A 15,725-nucleotide genomic window follows, 5' to 3' on the forward strand; every position below is an offset into this window, starting at 1 on the left:
ACCTTTTTTGCTAGCACAAGCAGGCTAGAACGAGAATAACACTGAAAATACATTAGACACACAAAATGAAAAGGTAGAACAAAATCCTCAATTTTGGAAAAGTTATTTTAAAAATGTAAACCATCATAAATAATTGTAAAAGAGCTTCATGGTATGCCAAGTTACCCATACTAAAAAAAGAAAAAAAAAACCTCACTGAGAATATTTGATGTCTTAAAATTGTTAACTACTGCATAGATACACAAAATAATATTTATAAGCACATGTTTAAGATGCAGACGTATAAAAGCACAACAAATACCTGTGTACCCACCACCCAATTAATTTATGACATAGAATATGATCATTAGCTCCAAAGCCCCATGTGCCTCTCCAGTCCCATTCACTTCCCACTCCCCTGAAGTAACTACTTTTCTGAATTTGGAGGTTTTATCCCTTTGCTTTTCTTTTAAGTTTTGTATGAGTAAACAATATATTGTTTAATTTGTACATTTTATACCTTAAATACATGAAATCATATTATGTATATTCTGCAACTTGCTAAGATTCATTCACGTTGTTGTTTTAACTGTAGTTCACTTTTGCAGTCATGTAATTTTCCACTACATGAATATACCACAATTTGTCCATTTTATTGTTGGTCACTTTATTATTTTTTAAAATAAATTTATTTACTTATTTTTGGCTGCATTGGGTCTTCGTTGCTGCACGCGGACTTACTCTAGTTGCAGTGAGCAGGGGCTACTCTTCATTGTGGTACACGGACTTCTCATTGCAGTGGCTTCTCTTGTCGCAGAACACGGGCTCTAGGCGCATGGGCTTCAGTAGTTGTGGCACATGGGCTCAGTAGTTGTGGCTCGTGGGCTCTAGAGCACAGGCTCAGTAGCTGTGGCGCATGGGCTTAGTTGCTCCACGGCATGTGGGATCTTCCTGGACCAGGGCTCGAACCTGTGTCCCCTGAATTGGCAGGCGGATTCTTAGCCACTGAGCCACCAGGGAAGCCCCTGGTTGGTCACTTTTTATTTCTTTATTTCTTTTTGCTTTAACAAACAGGGCTGCTAAGAAGTTTTTCTAGCATGGGGACTGCTGTATCATAGGATATGTGTATCTTCAAAATTACTTGATAATGCCACATTATGATCCAAACAATTTATACTTCCTTATACTTCTGCAGTGGATAAGACTACTTTCCGGGAGACTTTCCTGGCGGCCCAGTGGTTAAGACTCATGCTTCCAATGAAGGGGGCATGGGTTTGATCCCTGGTCGGGGGCTAAGAGCCCACATGCTGCGCAGCATGGCAAAAAAATTTAAAAAAAATTAAAAATTAATAAAAGACTAATTTCCATTTATCCATGTCCTCACCAATGTTTGGTTTGTCAAATTTTAATACTTGCTTTTCTGGTGGTGGTTAAGTGGCATCTCACTGTGGTTTAAATTTTCATTTCCCTGGTTACCATTGATGAGTTTAAGCGCCTTTTCACATATTAGTTTGCCAGTTGTGTTTCTTCACATGTAAAGTGCTGCTCTAATCTTCTGCTCATGTATCTATTGGGTTGTTTGTCTTTTTCTTATAGATTTATGGGACTTCTCTCTATATTCTGGATACTAAACCTCTGTCAGTTGTATGGACCTTCACATATCTTCTCCCAATTTTTAGATTGTTTTTCCACTTTCTCTGATGTTTTCGTCAACAGAAGGTCCCAATTTTAATACAATTTATCTGATCAACTTTTCCTTCATGATTTTCATTCTGTACCCTTTACAACTCCTCTGTCATGAATTTATTGTTATATGTGCTCTTCTAAAAGTGTTATGGTATTTTCTTTCTCAGTTAAGTTTTCGATCCACTTGAAGCTGATTTATGTGTAATGTTTTTTCATTTCATATGGAACTATGAGAATGACTATTAATATAGTTCTTTCCTGTCAATTATACATTTGATGTTTTCTTTCTATATTCCAATACTTAACTTTATGAAAGTTGACTTTGCAAATTTAGTGTGCATATTTTTCTGGTCCTTTTAGGCTATTTGAGATATCTATTGTGTTTACCAATACATATAAGCTTTCCCTTGAATCTTTGTGTTTTCAGCAAATCTGGTGCCTGCTTCTGAGTGAATGATGAAAAAGCTCCGTCAGAACAGAATCCTGTGGCATGCCTCTCCAGATTGTTCTTCCAAGCTGAATTCTATTCACAAATCAAAACTCTAGGGCTTCCCTGGTGGCGCAGTGGTTGAGAGTCCGCCTGCCGATGCAGGGGACACGGGTTCGTGCCCCGGTCCGGGAGGATCCCACATGCCGTGGAGCGGCTGGGCCCGTGAGCCATGGCCGCTGGGCCTGCGCGTCCGGAGCTTGCTCTCCGCAACGGGAGAGGTCACAACAGTGAGGGGCCCGCGTACCGCAAAAAAAAAAAAAAAAAAAAAAAAAAAACCTCTAGAGATGTACCTTTTAGAGCAGCTACAAATCCACTAATCAATATCATCAACTTATTTTTTCTAGGAAATCTGTAGCAAATATTAAATGCATTCCCCAACTCCCCCCCACCGCCACTGCATAATCTAATGTGTCTGGCTACATCCCTCCACTGATCCTCAGGAAATTCGGATGCCTTTTAATATTGTATAGCCAGGGAGGTAAATCGAAATAATATGCTAGACCTTGTAGAATTATATATGCCATCACTAATACTCCCTTCCATTTGTAAATGTCATGGAGCTGTGTGTGTGTGTGTGGTGTGTGTGTGAGTGTGTGTTAATGTCTTTCCAGTAATTTATTTATGCAGAAGCAGATTGGTATTTGGTTAAAATTTTAGGCTCTAGAGAATAATTACCTGGGATCACATTCTTACCCTCTACTTATACGTTTGTAACGTCAGGCAAGGAACCTATCCTCTTCACACTCTAGTGTCTCACTCTGAGCACAGACACTGTGATTGATCCTATCCTTAGGTTGTGGTTGGGCCTGGAGAATACAGGGACGTGAGGATACACTCTCCCCCTCTCAGCTGCCTGCGTGGGGCAGTGTTCCCACCCCTCCTCCAGCTTCACTATGTTTTACCCCTCCCCCAGAAGATTAGAGCTTCGCACTGCTTCAGTCTGATAACGTAAGGTGGGCAGAGAATGGGAGCCAGTCTCTAATCCGTATAATTGTGGGGCATGTTTGGTGGGGTTTAACTTATGCTCTGCCTAATTAGGGCTAAAACTGTTATATGCCATCACAAACTCCAGCTGAACACATATGCATGAAATTTGGGACTTATCGTATATATTATGTGGTAACTTACTGTTTTCAGATAACGCAACATGGTGAACCATTTCCTGCGTCATATTCTTCAATACCATTCTTACTTTTGTTCAGAAAATATTTTCGTATTTTACTGTTAAAATTGCATTAGGATGAATAGCCATTTCTTTAAATCTGAGATCACATTTTTATTTCTTAAAGTAAATACCAGGAGGTGGATTGCTAGATGATAATTATTTGCTCTCTTTTGTGAAGAATCTTTAATTCACTATAAGATCCAGACTGACCTAAGGATTTCACTTTTTAGTCATTTCCTTCCTTCATTTGAATGAAAGAAATAGAGCTATTTTTAGGGTATGTGTCTGTGGACAAATTACCCTCATTGCTTCCTCTTACATTGCATAACTTCAGGGATGCCATTCGTTTTTTATTCTATGTGTCCTTGAAGCCCCTCCATGACAGAACACTTCTAGAGGTGACACCAGTTTAAATGGTCACCTCTTAAAGAGGACCTTTTCAACGGAGAGGGACAAAGCCAGTTTCGCTTTGGCAATTACTGGCATTTGATGAACATACAAACACACACACTGATATACACACACTTGCTTATCATTTATTGGTGCCTCTCTTATACTTCAGCCTCCTAAGTTATTTTCCAAATAAAGGGGCATCCGGAGAGGAAAACCTTAAACTGTCTGCTTTGGTTCGTGCCATCCAGATTGCTCCCAAAACAGAGATAATGAGGATATATGTAATGATTGTGTTTTGTTTTGTTTTTTCCATCTAAGATTGTGTCTTTATTGTTGTTCTTTCTTTTTTTTAACATCTTTATTGGAGTATAATTGCTTTACAATGGTGTGTTAGTTTCTGCTGTATAATAAAGTGAATCAGCTATACATATACATATATCCCCATATCTCCATCCTCTTGCATCTCCCTCCCACCCTCCCTATCCCACCCCTCTAAGTGGTCACAAAGCACCGAGCTGATCTCCCTGTGCTATGCCACTGCTTCCCACTAGCTATCTATTTTACATTTGGTAGTGTATATATGTCCTTTCCACTCTCTCAGTTCATCCCAGCTTATCCGTCCCCCTCCCCATGTCCCCTCAAGTCCATTCTCTACATCTGCGTCTTTATTCCTGTCCTGCCCCTAGGTTCTTCAGAACCTTTTTTTTTAGATTCCTATATATGTGTTAGCATACGGTATTTGTTTTTCTCTTTCTGACCTACTTCAGTCTGTATGATAGACTCTAGGTCCATCCACCTCACTACAAATAACTCAATTTTGTTTCTTTTTATGGCTGAGTAATATTCCATTGTATATACGTGCCACATCTTCTTTATCCATTCATCTGTCGATGGACACTTAGGTTGCTTCCATGACCTGGCTATTGTAAACAGAGCTGCAATGAACATTGTGGTACATGACTGTTTTTGAATTAGGTTTTCTCAGGGTATATGCCCAGTAGTGGGATTGCTGGGTCGTATGGTAGTTCTAGTTTTAGTTTTTTAAGGAATCTCCATACTGTTCTCCATAGTGGCTGTATCAATTTACATTCCCACCAACAGTGCAAGAGGGTCCCCTCTTCTCCACACCCTCTCCAGTATTTATTGTTTGTAGATTTTTTGATGATGGCCATTCTGACTGGTGGGAGGTGATACCTCACTGTAGTTTTGATTTGCATTTCTCTAATGATTAGTGATGTAACGATTGTGTTTTATAAGTATATAATTTTATTCATGGTGTCTACCCTCAGGCATATAGGACAGTCTTGTAACTTGTGAATCTTTAAGGCTCACAGGAGTTCTTCCTCTTCTTCCTTGATGGGAATAATGAAAAGGGACCCTATAATACAAAAAAGGGACCCTATAATACAAAAAAGGGAAGACAGAACCTGCCAAGTCATACCATGACAAAAGTGTCACTGTGGACGGATTCTGCCCTGGTTTTTTCAGGGGTCATAACAACACGTGATATTAATTTGATTGAAGAAAAACTTTTCTGTCCTCTACACCTGTGAGATCAAGAATGTCTGAATATAGAAACTTTAACCTCTATCCCATCATTCTTTTCTCTAGCTCTGCTATTTAAGTTACTTTATCTTGTATTAATTATTTTGTACTGTCTTCCTAAGTTCAACATTTCCTTAGGACCACGCAAACTAAGTTTTATAAGTTTAACATTGGGATTGAGTTTTCTCATGTAACAGTCATTCATCTTTCCTGATGACAGTCTATACCTTTATTCCCATGTCTCCATTCAAAGAAGAAACTAAGAGGGAAAGAAGGTCAATAGGAAGTTACTGAATAAGAGGGATTCCAGGAGGGATTTGAGCTTGAGTCTTTGAGAATGAGACACTTCATGCTGATGTGGATAATTAGAGTGAGTTTCTTCCTAGTGAAAAATTTTAGCATCAACTTAAAAGAGAACTTTACCCCAAAGAGGAATCAACAATTACTGTCCCAAGGTTTCCTAGAGTTGAACCATGCCTTGCATATGTTTGATGCTGATACTGATGGAAAAGACCTGTATCCCTAATCACCATATCAAAACAGTAGATGAACAGCTCAAGGTCAAAACGAAAACAAACAAATAACCTTCAAACACAACCTTGTAGGAAAGATTGTAAGAGTTTTCACTATGAAGTTTTAAGGTAAAGTTTTGGACTTGGTCTGAAGTGACCATAGAAAACATTTAATTACATCCTTTTATTTAGAGATTAAAAAACTGAAGGACAAGGAATTTAAGTGGCATGATGGCGATTACAAAGTTATGAAATGTGAAGTGGTCACATACTCTAGCAGCATATGAGGACTGATTGATTGATCCCCAATTCATATATGACTTTTACCTTCTGGTATGTTTCTGAACTTTACATCCATGTGCTTTTCTGTTATATATCTTTACCCTGCACTCCTGCACCTTATTTAAAGTGACAGTATTTGTGAGTATGATTCAAGTTAAGAGTTGAGTATTATCTTAGGTTGGTTGTCTGAGAAACAGACTCCAAGATTTGCCTGTGGGAGGCTTATTAGAGGATGCTCTTGGAAACACTTGAAAGGAGAGAGGGAAGCAGCTTGGGCAGAGGAAGAAGTTGAACCGCGGTGCAATTGTAACGGGGATGCAGCCAATCCCTCTGTTACTTTAGAGTTGGGATGGCTTCTAGTGGTCTCTCACTGAGGCAGGAGGGCTGGAACTTTGAACCTGTCCATACGAGAGTGTAACCTTAGGCAAGGCAGCTTCCTTCAGCCTTGAGCAATCCCAGGAGACAAACTCAGCTGTCAGCAGCCAATACTCCTGGAGGAATAAATGCTTTCCTTGTGGGGTTTGGGGATCTGGGTGGTGTTTTCCAGCCTCCAGTTCTGTTATTGTGATTCTGGCACCCAGGAAAATGCCCCTGAGTAGTCTTTTTTGGTCCAGGCTGGCACATAATTTAAAGAACTAAGCAGAGGGCCTTGTGTTTTGTTTTGCATTCAGCTACGCTGAGAGTAAAAGAATAGAACTAGGAAAAGAACTTCTTAAGGAAGAGCCAGATAGCAAGACTCAGTAAGGATGCCTGCATGTAGTGGAGCTGTACAAACAACCCCAAATTGCTACATCTTTAAGCAAGACATACGCTATATATTTACCTCCTGTTGAGCCACGTGGTTTTTATCCTGCTGGTCACTGAGCTGTACTTCTTCATATTGCCACGAAGGGGCAGTGTTTTATAATCTTTAAGAGCTTTGGCTCTGGCTTCACAAGGCTGAAGTTCAAACCCTATTACTGCTACTCATTAGTTGTATGATTTGGGGCCGGTCACAAAACACCTCTAAACCTCTATTTTCTCATCTATAAAGTGGGGGTAATAGTCATGCTTACTTTGCACAGTTAGGATTATTAATTTAAACAATACTTGTATGTACCCAGGTCGGTCAGTAGCTCAGAGATAGCCCATCACCCAGGCCAGGAGTTTCTATGAAAACCTTGTCCTTCTCATATGTATGACAATCCTTAGCCAGGATACTGTGTTATGTTTCAAGAAAAGGCAAAGGAAGGAAGATGTAGTGAGTTGGATGATGGACTAAGATCAAGTGTGAGAATGGAGATAAGCTTAAAAATAGCTACTTTTAACCAACAATACGTCGGGGAAAAAAGCTGCGGCTGATATTTGGACACTATAGTTTCATTGAGGTTGGGGCTTGGTGGAGGGACATCGTTGCCTTTTTGGAAGCATATGTTTGGGGTTATAATTGGGAAAACCAGTGTGAAACTTTAGGTCGTTTCCTTGACATTATGAAACAATAAACATCAGGCCCAACTGACTCATGAGGCTCCTAGTACCTGGTGTATCTTCATCCCATGATTCTAAGGCATGTACAATGGCCACATGGCCAGGAAGATGTAGGATCCAGGTGTCAGAGACACAACTTTTATGTCCCACATATACACACATCATTCCATTTTCCAGAGCCAATTCAATCACCCCAGAACCTCAGCTATGCCTGATAATGTCAAAGTAACCCTATGCTTTTTCTATCCCACCTCCCCTTCTTCCTGCCTACTTGATGTCCCAATTAGGGTCACTCTCCTGGCTTATCGCCAGTTGCATTAACTTTTTCTATCATTTTGTAATTTTCCATCATCCACTGTGGTAAATGAGAAGTAGGAAAGGGACAAGAGTAAATTGGAACATTTCCGATTATGCAGGAAACTTCAGGGATCAAAGGACCACTTAGCACTGAAGAAATGTACCCAACTGTGCTGCATGTCACTATTAAATTCAAAAACAGACTCTTGAGAATGAAGAGAAAGCCTGCAGTTGCTTTTCATAACACACAAATGGTTTGACAGGTTATTACCATTAAAAATTCATTAATAAATGATTAATATAAATGTTGGAATATAAATACCAGAATCACCATTCTGATCCCCCTGTTTTTGTCTTCAGGTGCCCTTCTGCAGTTCAGCACGAGGACGGTTCCTTCAGGCAGGCTTCCCATAGATATTGAAAGGTTAACTTACTATCAGGTATGGTGATCATGTTTATTTTTTTATCACAACCTCACCTGACTACCATCACCCCTGAATCAGCCTTGTCCCTAATATTGTCAGTATTTATGAAATTGACTAGATGTAGGGGTCAAGGAAGAGGGAAGAATTGGAGATGACTATGAGGTTTGGAGCCTAGGTCACTGGGAGGGTTGTGGTTCCATTAACAGTAAAAGCAGAATCAGAAAGAGATGGTACTTAGGGGCCCAAGATTATCACTGATTTAGGATATGTGAAGTGTGAGTTTTTCATTATACATTTGGATAGAAATGACTTTTAGGGTGGCAGGTTTGTGGAGGATCTGGGTCCTTTGGGTTTGGAATTATTTTTTACACAAGTGCCTGAGAATCCCATACTTAATGAATGTGCATTGAAGTCTTACTCGATTCCAGTCCCAGTGTTGATTTTTTTTTCTTTTGTTTTTAAATAAGACAGATGCAGTTTCTACCCCTACAGAGTTTATATCTCAGGGAAGAAGGCAGATATTAGGCCTTAAACAGTATGATGAGAGTGATAATGCGGATGATATTAATAGTAATGCACAGTGTTTGCCAAGTGCTTTCTGTCTTTCAATTACTATGCTTAATGCCTTAAGTACTTGAACTTTTTAAATTTTCACAACACCAGCATGGATTAGGCACTGTCGGTCTCCAGTGGGGTAAGAGACGTTCCCAAGCTCACACAGGCGGTGGAGCGGGAATTCTAACTTCGTGCAGAGCCAGAGCCCGGGCACTTCTTCGCATAATGTCAATATATGGGAAGTCCTGGGTTTTATGGGGATGGACAGTTGGAGTACTTAACCCAAATTTAGGCTGGGAGGACTTGAAAATAATTTTGGAGAAAGTGAAATATAAAGAGAGATCTGGAGGTGAATAGGAATTAACCAAATGAAGGACGAGGGTGAAATGGAGGGCAGGTATGGTCAGGGTAGCCTGAGCTTAGTCTATCGGGACAGAGGGATGTGGGGAAAGGCCTGGCCACAGAGCATTATGGATAAGATGACCAGGAAGAGAACAGAAAGATGACCACACACCACGAACAAAGGGCCCGTGTTCACAAGGTAGGAAGAGAAGGAGGCCCTGAGAATATGACTTAGAAGCTGGAAGAGCCTTAGGATCGACTCTCAGGCTTTTATTATTGCCTCGCTTGTGTTACATTTTTGCCTACTGTCTGTTTCAGGTCATTGTGACTCAACGTAAACAGGCGAAACCAGACTAAAATTATGGAATGAGGGGTCAATGGAGGAAATGACTAATTACCTAATGACTGTTTCTAGAAGGGTTTGCTGGGTCTGAACCCCACCCTTCTTGAAACACTCTCTGTCTTGCCTTCCAGAACCGCACCAGCTGTTGCTTCTTTTCCATCCTGCTCTGGCCTTTCTTTGTAAGTCTCCCTTGCTGACTCTTCCTCTTCCGCCCAGCCACTTCCTGTCTGAGCTCTCTGTGGCTCCAAGGCCCACACTGTCTTCACTCAGCATGACGATCTCATCCTGTTCTACAGCATCGATTGCCGTCTGTATTCTGATGCTGTCCATTTTATTATCTGGAGTTCTGACCTTTCATCTAAGCTCCAGGGTCATATATGCAATTAAATCTCCATTTACATCTCACAGGAACCTCAAACTCAACACTTCTACCACTCAAGCCACGTCTCTTCACCTGTCCTGATGTACCCCACCTCCAGTGCTCTTATTCTCTGTAATGACTCCCCTGTCATTCACCCCATCATTCACCTATGCTCTTGAGCCAGAAATCCGTGAGTGATGAATGACTCCTATGTCTTTTGAATGGGTTTACAGCAGACATGTCATATTCATGGCTGCCCAACATCTTGTAAATAATTCACATGTAACAATTCCCACCTCCCAACTGAGAATTCAGACTCTCAAGTTCTCTTGCAGCCCAGTTGGATACATGTGGCATAGGTTTGCCCTGTCACCTGCTTCCAAGGGAGGCTTGATTTGGAAGTCCTCAGCAGGAGAACCAGGATGCACATGGGGCTTCCCTCTTGCTGATACAGCTGTTTTCAAAGATGTGTGGGTTTTAGGCGAATGCAGCAACCTAAAGGTCAACTTCCTGATATGGAAGTGGCATTCGTACTGCAGATTTCGTGAATAAGGTGAAGTCAGGTCTTGACGTCTTGTGTGCAGTGGCAGAAGCACTGAGCTTGCTCATTCAGAGCAGTTTTGCTGCCTGGCTTGGAGTGTGTGAATATGGGCGGGGTAAGGAGGTGTGCAAAGCATGTGGCATTTTTTGTTTGCGTGAGTTTAGACTTGATTTTGCTCCTTCAGCCTTCCCAATGATCTGAGAGGTTACTATCCTTTAATAAAGCCCCTCCAATTCATTAAATCATCACATTGTACAACAAATTGAAAAAGAAAGTACAACTAGCCATAGTCAATTGTGTAATTTGCAGTAAGAATCTTGAACAGTCTGAGGTTGTTGTTTCCTCTCTGGTAGAACATTTATCTGTATGTTGAGCTGTGTGAGAGCTCAGGGGAAGGATGTGGTGAGAAAGACCTAGAAACGGTGGTTATGGGTGAGTGCAGAGCCTGCCCCTCTAGGGTTTCTTTATTTGATCTGTCTGTACTCCTAAAAAAATGCTTTCTGTATATTGGTGTGTCAAGTCTATAAATTATGTGCAGATATTCCATAAGGCAGGGCAGAGTGATAGAAAGGAAATGGGCATTTAACAGAAAATAACTGAGTTTAAATTCTGTCTCCAGCACTGACTAGCTGGGTACCCTTGAACAAAAGCCTTAACGCCTTTCAGTTTTAGTTCCCTCATTGATGAGGTGTGGTTAATGTATTTACACATAGTGTGTTGTGAGGTTACATGAGATAACCTATGGAAGGCCCTACCACTTAAAGGCTGGTGATAAAGGTTAGCTCTCTGTGCCAGAGGCAATCAGGGACCCCAGGGAATAGATGACTTGTTGACTCTACATGGACAGTCCTGGAAATGGACTATTCCATTCTGCTGACCTGGGATTCTATTTTTTGTATTCCCACTTATTGAAATCTGATTCTTTCTGATAGGACCAGCCCAAATGCCCTTTTTCCCTAATGGAAACTTCCCCAATTCTCTTAGCTGGAAGTAGTTAATTCTATTTATAAAATACTATTATATCTTAATGTAGGTTGTGTTTGAAAGTTTGTGTAAAATTAATAGATCCTTAGGATAAGCAAGTGGAAAGATTCTGATACTTTAATCAGCATCTAGTAGAGCCCCTTATGTTTTAATTTAATCTTTTAACATTTTTTTATTATTTATTAATTGAAGTATAGTTGAATTACAATGTTGTGTTAGTTTCAGGTGTACAGCACAGTGATTCAGAATATATATATATGTACATGTATATACACACACACACACACACACACACACACACACACACACACATATATATATATTCTTTTTTAGATCCTTTTCCCTTATAGGTTATCACAAACTATTGAGCAGAATTCCCTATGCTGTACAGTAGATCCTTTCTGGTTATCTATTTTATACATAGCAGTGTGTGTACGTTAATCCCAAACTCCTAAATTATCCCTCCCCGGGGATAATTGGTAACCACAAGTTTGTTTTATATGAAACCCTTTTTCTTGTACATTGTGAGAGCCCCACATCTCACAAATACATGTGATTCCTTCCTTCCATTTCCCCAATACAGTCATTTCAAAATTTTTCAAAAAATTTTTGGCCAAATCAATGTTTGGTATTTTTGGCCAAATCAATGTTTGGTATTTTATATTACTATGACTATGTAAATAAAACTCACAGGTAAGCTATATACTGTATTGTGTTCCTTCCTTATGCGTCTTTAATGTTTTTCTGAAGTCAATGACATTTCTTTAATAGTTTGTTCAACTTTTTATGCCCTGGTCCCTAGGACTTTCTAAACTGCCAAAATTGTAAAATTTCCCTCAAAGCAAACTCACTTACTTTATAAGGGCCACTCACCACCTGCAGCACAGGCAGACCCCCTCCTTCCCGCACCCCCCGCCACTCTTTCTTTGGTCGGGAGTCCTCCTTGAGTTCCGTGTCCACCCCTTCCATCTGGACAAGCTGCTCTGCTCTCCAGCTCTGCACGAGTCAAGGTTCAGGGACTTCTCTTCATCGTTGTTCTGGGGATTCCCTGAACAATTTTGTTCCTTCCTTATACTTATGTGTAATTAATTGTCAGCTGGGTATAGAATACCAGGCTAAAAATTGTTTGCCTTCAAGCGGTAAAGCAATTGCGCCCCCCTCCCACCCGCCGTGTCTTCTAGCTTCTGGTGCTGCTGTCAAGAAGGCCATGCCATTATATACAATGGAATATTACTCAGCCATAAAAAGAAACAAAATTGAGTTATTTTTAGTGGGGTGGATGGACCTAGAGTCTGTCATACAGAATGAAGTAAGTCAGAAAGAGAAAAACAAATACCATATGCTAACACATATATATGGAATCTAAAAAAAAAAAAAAAATGGTCATGAAGAACCTAGGGGCAAGATGGGAAGAAAGACTCAGACCTACTAGAGAATGGACTTGAGGATACAGGTAGGGGGAAGGGTAAGCTGGGAGAAAGTGAGAGAGTGGCATGGACATATATACACTACCAAACGTAAAATAGATAGCTAGTGGGAAGCAGCGGCATAGCACAGGGAGATCAGCTCGGTGCTTTGTGTCCACCTAGACGGGTGGGGTAGGGAGGGTGGGAGGGAGACACAAAAGGGAGGAGATATGGGGATATATGTATATGTATAGCTGATTCACTTTGTTATAAAGTGGAAGCTAACACACCATTGTAAAGCAATTATACTCCAAAAAAGATGTTAAAAAAAAAAATAGGCCATACCATTCTTATTCCTAATCCTTGGATGTGATCTGTTTTTTTTTTTTCTTCTGGAAGCTTTAAGACTTGCTCTCTCCTTGGTGTTTTGTGATTTTAAAATAATGTGCTTTTATATATGTTGTCCCCCCCCCCCACCATTCAGCAAGCTAGATGTTAGTTCTTTGATAACTTCCTTTTCTTTATTGTCTTGGTTCATTCTTGCTTGGGCATCTATTATATATAACCACCTTGAGCTGGTTAATATTCACCCAAGCATAAACCTCTACACTTCTTTTCTCTCCCTTTTCTCCGTCTCATTGTCTTCTAGGTATACACTGAAAAGGAACTCCTCAAATTTATCCTCCACCACTCTATTAAATTTAATTTTTTTCTGCTATCACATTTAAAAGACACATCTCTAAAAACTCTTCTGTAAATTTCTTTATTTTTTCACATTTGTTAGCATGATCTTTTTATTTCATTGATACAATGCCTTCTATCTCTGATGACTCTCTCTCTCTCTCTCTCTCTCTCTCTCTCTCTCTCTCTCTCTCTCTATATATATATATATATATATATATATATATATGTAGTTTTCTTCTCCCTCATCCTTTGTCTTTGTTTCTTTTAAGTTCCTTTCTCTGCATGTTTTGTTCTTTTTCACATTAGGGGTTTTTCTGAACGTGATTCATGTCTGTTTACTTATATTTAAGAGTAAAAAGAGCACACATACACAAACTTTAAAAGTTACCTTTTTTTGTAAAAATGCTTAAGATTTACTCTCTTAGCAAATTTCAAGTATACAATACAGTATTATTAGCTATAGTCACCATGCTGTACATTAGATCCTTAAATCTTACTTATTGTTAAATATTTGTTGAATTAAAAAAAGTAGATAGAAGAATTTTCTTCCAAGCATGCAAAAACAAGAGAATGATTGGTTGTCTGTGCATGTGTGTGTACATGCACGTATGAGAGTGCATACATGTATGTGTATGTATACGTGTGTGTGTGTGTGTGTGTGTGTGTGTGTGTGTTTGGGTAATAAAAGCCAAACCTAAAGTTTGAGAAGAATATTATTCAGCTGAATTGCCAAAACCAGAGATTGATGTTAATCTGCACTCTCGAGTCCCTTGGTTATTCTAATTTCCTCTAATGCTGAATCCCACTGAATTTCCAAGCCAGTCGTGACCATGGCATGAAGTAACTAGCTCACTCCTCAGAGGAGTCTAGAATTTGTCTTGCTGCCATAGAACCAGCAACACACATACTAACTGTGCTGACATTTCCTACTCCCTTCCTATCTCGCCTCTCTAGCTGAACTGTCTTGGTTTGCACAACTGAGTGTCTGCCTCTATTTCCATGCCATACATTTCATCCTCCTGAGAGTGAAATTCTGTAAACCTTAACTAGGTTGGCAAAGTTAAGGTTTTTTAGCATTCCTTTGCTTCGTCTATTAAAATACCAACTGCACAATATGAATTATGGAGCATTGCTCTGAACTGTGTTTATTGATAACAGTAATCTGTGTGTTGTATACTGGAGTCTCTACTGAGAACATTACTCCACATGAATTGATTATAAGAAAAGGGGCAGGAAAATGTTCTGAATTATGGCCATTCCTCCCATGTGTCCACTGCCCTCTGATCTCTGGAGTGGGATCTCCTGACCTCCCTAAACTTCCTCTTTACACATTACCTTAACACCAGCTCCATGCATCCACATAACAGCAACCTAAAACCTGTGACAGGAAACAGTGAACACCCACAGGTGTTTCTGGACCTCACTCCAGATCCTCTTTGCTTTTTCCTGACTTACTCCTACTTTGGTGAAGTTATTCAGATGGTTTCATATCCAGACTTCAACTATCCCTTCCATCACTCTAGTTTGTATGAAAGTAATTGGCTTTCTTCTCTTTAGAAGACCTCGGATTATCTACGAACATTAGCTGTTTTAGGACCCATTTGCAGTCATGATCTCACTCTACTTGCAGATCAGCTGGTGAGTAACCACTATAAGGTCTGCTGGCTGGTGGCATTTATTCGACATCTCAGGGCGTACGGTACTCCGGAAGGCATCCACTGTCCTTCACAGAAGTAACACCGTAGACCGGAAGGTTTATCAGGCCCCTCTTATTCCAGAGGTTCAGTGTTCTTCCAGAATTTGCAAGGTTTCGAAGCTGTCATGATATAAGCCCACTAGCCACTTGTGTTTACCTTTGACTAATGCAGAAAGCATGATGAGTAAGCATGAGGTTAATCAGTGAAGTTAAGTAGCTAATCATAGTCAAGAGGGCCACTAATATCACATTCCTTTCTACATAATCTGAGGAAGGATTCACATATTTGTAATGACCTTCTACTTCTGTCAAGCTCCAGGTGTGTCAGTCATTAACTGGGTGAATGTTTTAGGTGCTATTTAAACCAACAGCTATTTTATAGAAAACTCACCCCCTTCCAGGAGTTTCAGTCAAAAAGAGTAGAGATAACGGGTTCTTCCAAGATCTCTTCTTGCCACTGCTACTCTGAGAACAGGAAGTAAGGGATAAGTGGCCAGATGGCTTACCTTACTTCTTGTATATTTGAGAGTCATTCAAGGGAATATAGTTTTCTAATGACCCTCATGTAAGTC

General features: G+C 40.1%; 1 protein-coding gene across 4 annotated transcripts in view; it reads left to right on the forward strand.

Annotated features, from left to right (window-relative positions):
* The window catches only part of IFI16 (interferon gamma inducible protein 16), a 109,508-nt gene that overhangs the window by 52,510 nt on the left and 41,273 nt on the right, over nucleotides 1-15,725 (forward strand). Inside the window, exons 2-4 of one of the 4 annotated variants that reach the window (XM_060297649.2) lie at nucleotides 8,177-8,256; nucleotides 9,613-9,660; nucleotides 15,015-15,095. The gene's annotated coding sequence lies outside the window, so the exon portion shown is untranslated. Of the gene's footprint in view, nucleotides 1-8,176; nucleotides 8,257-9,612; nucleotides 9,661-14,837; nucleotides 15,096-15,725 lie in introns of those variants that run through there. The other 3 variants (XM_060297663.2, XM_070044089.1, XM_030842037.3) reach the window with 3 other exon arrangements.

This window comes from Globicephala melas, chromosome 1 (genome assembly GCF_963455315.2).
Source record: "Globicephala melas chromosome 1, mGloMel1.2, whole genome shotgun sequence".
Classification (NCBI taxonomy): domain Eukaryota; kingdom Metazoa; phylum Chordata; class Mammalia; order Artiodactyla; family Delphinidae; genus Globicephala; species Globicephala melas.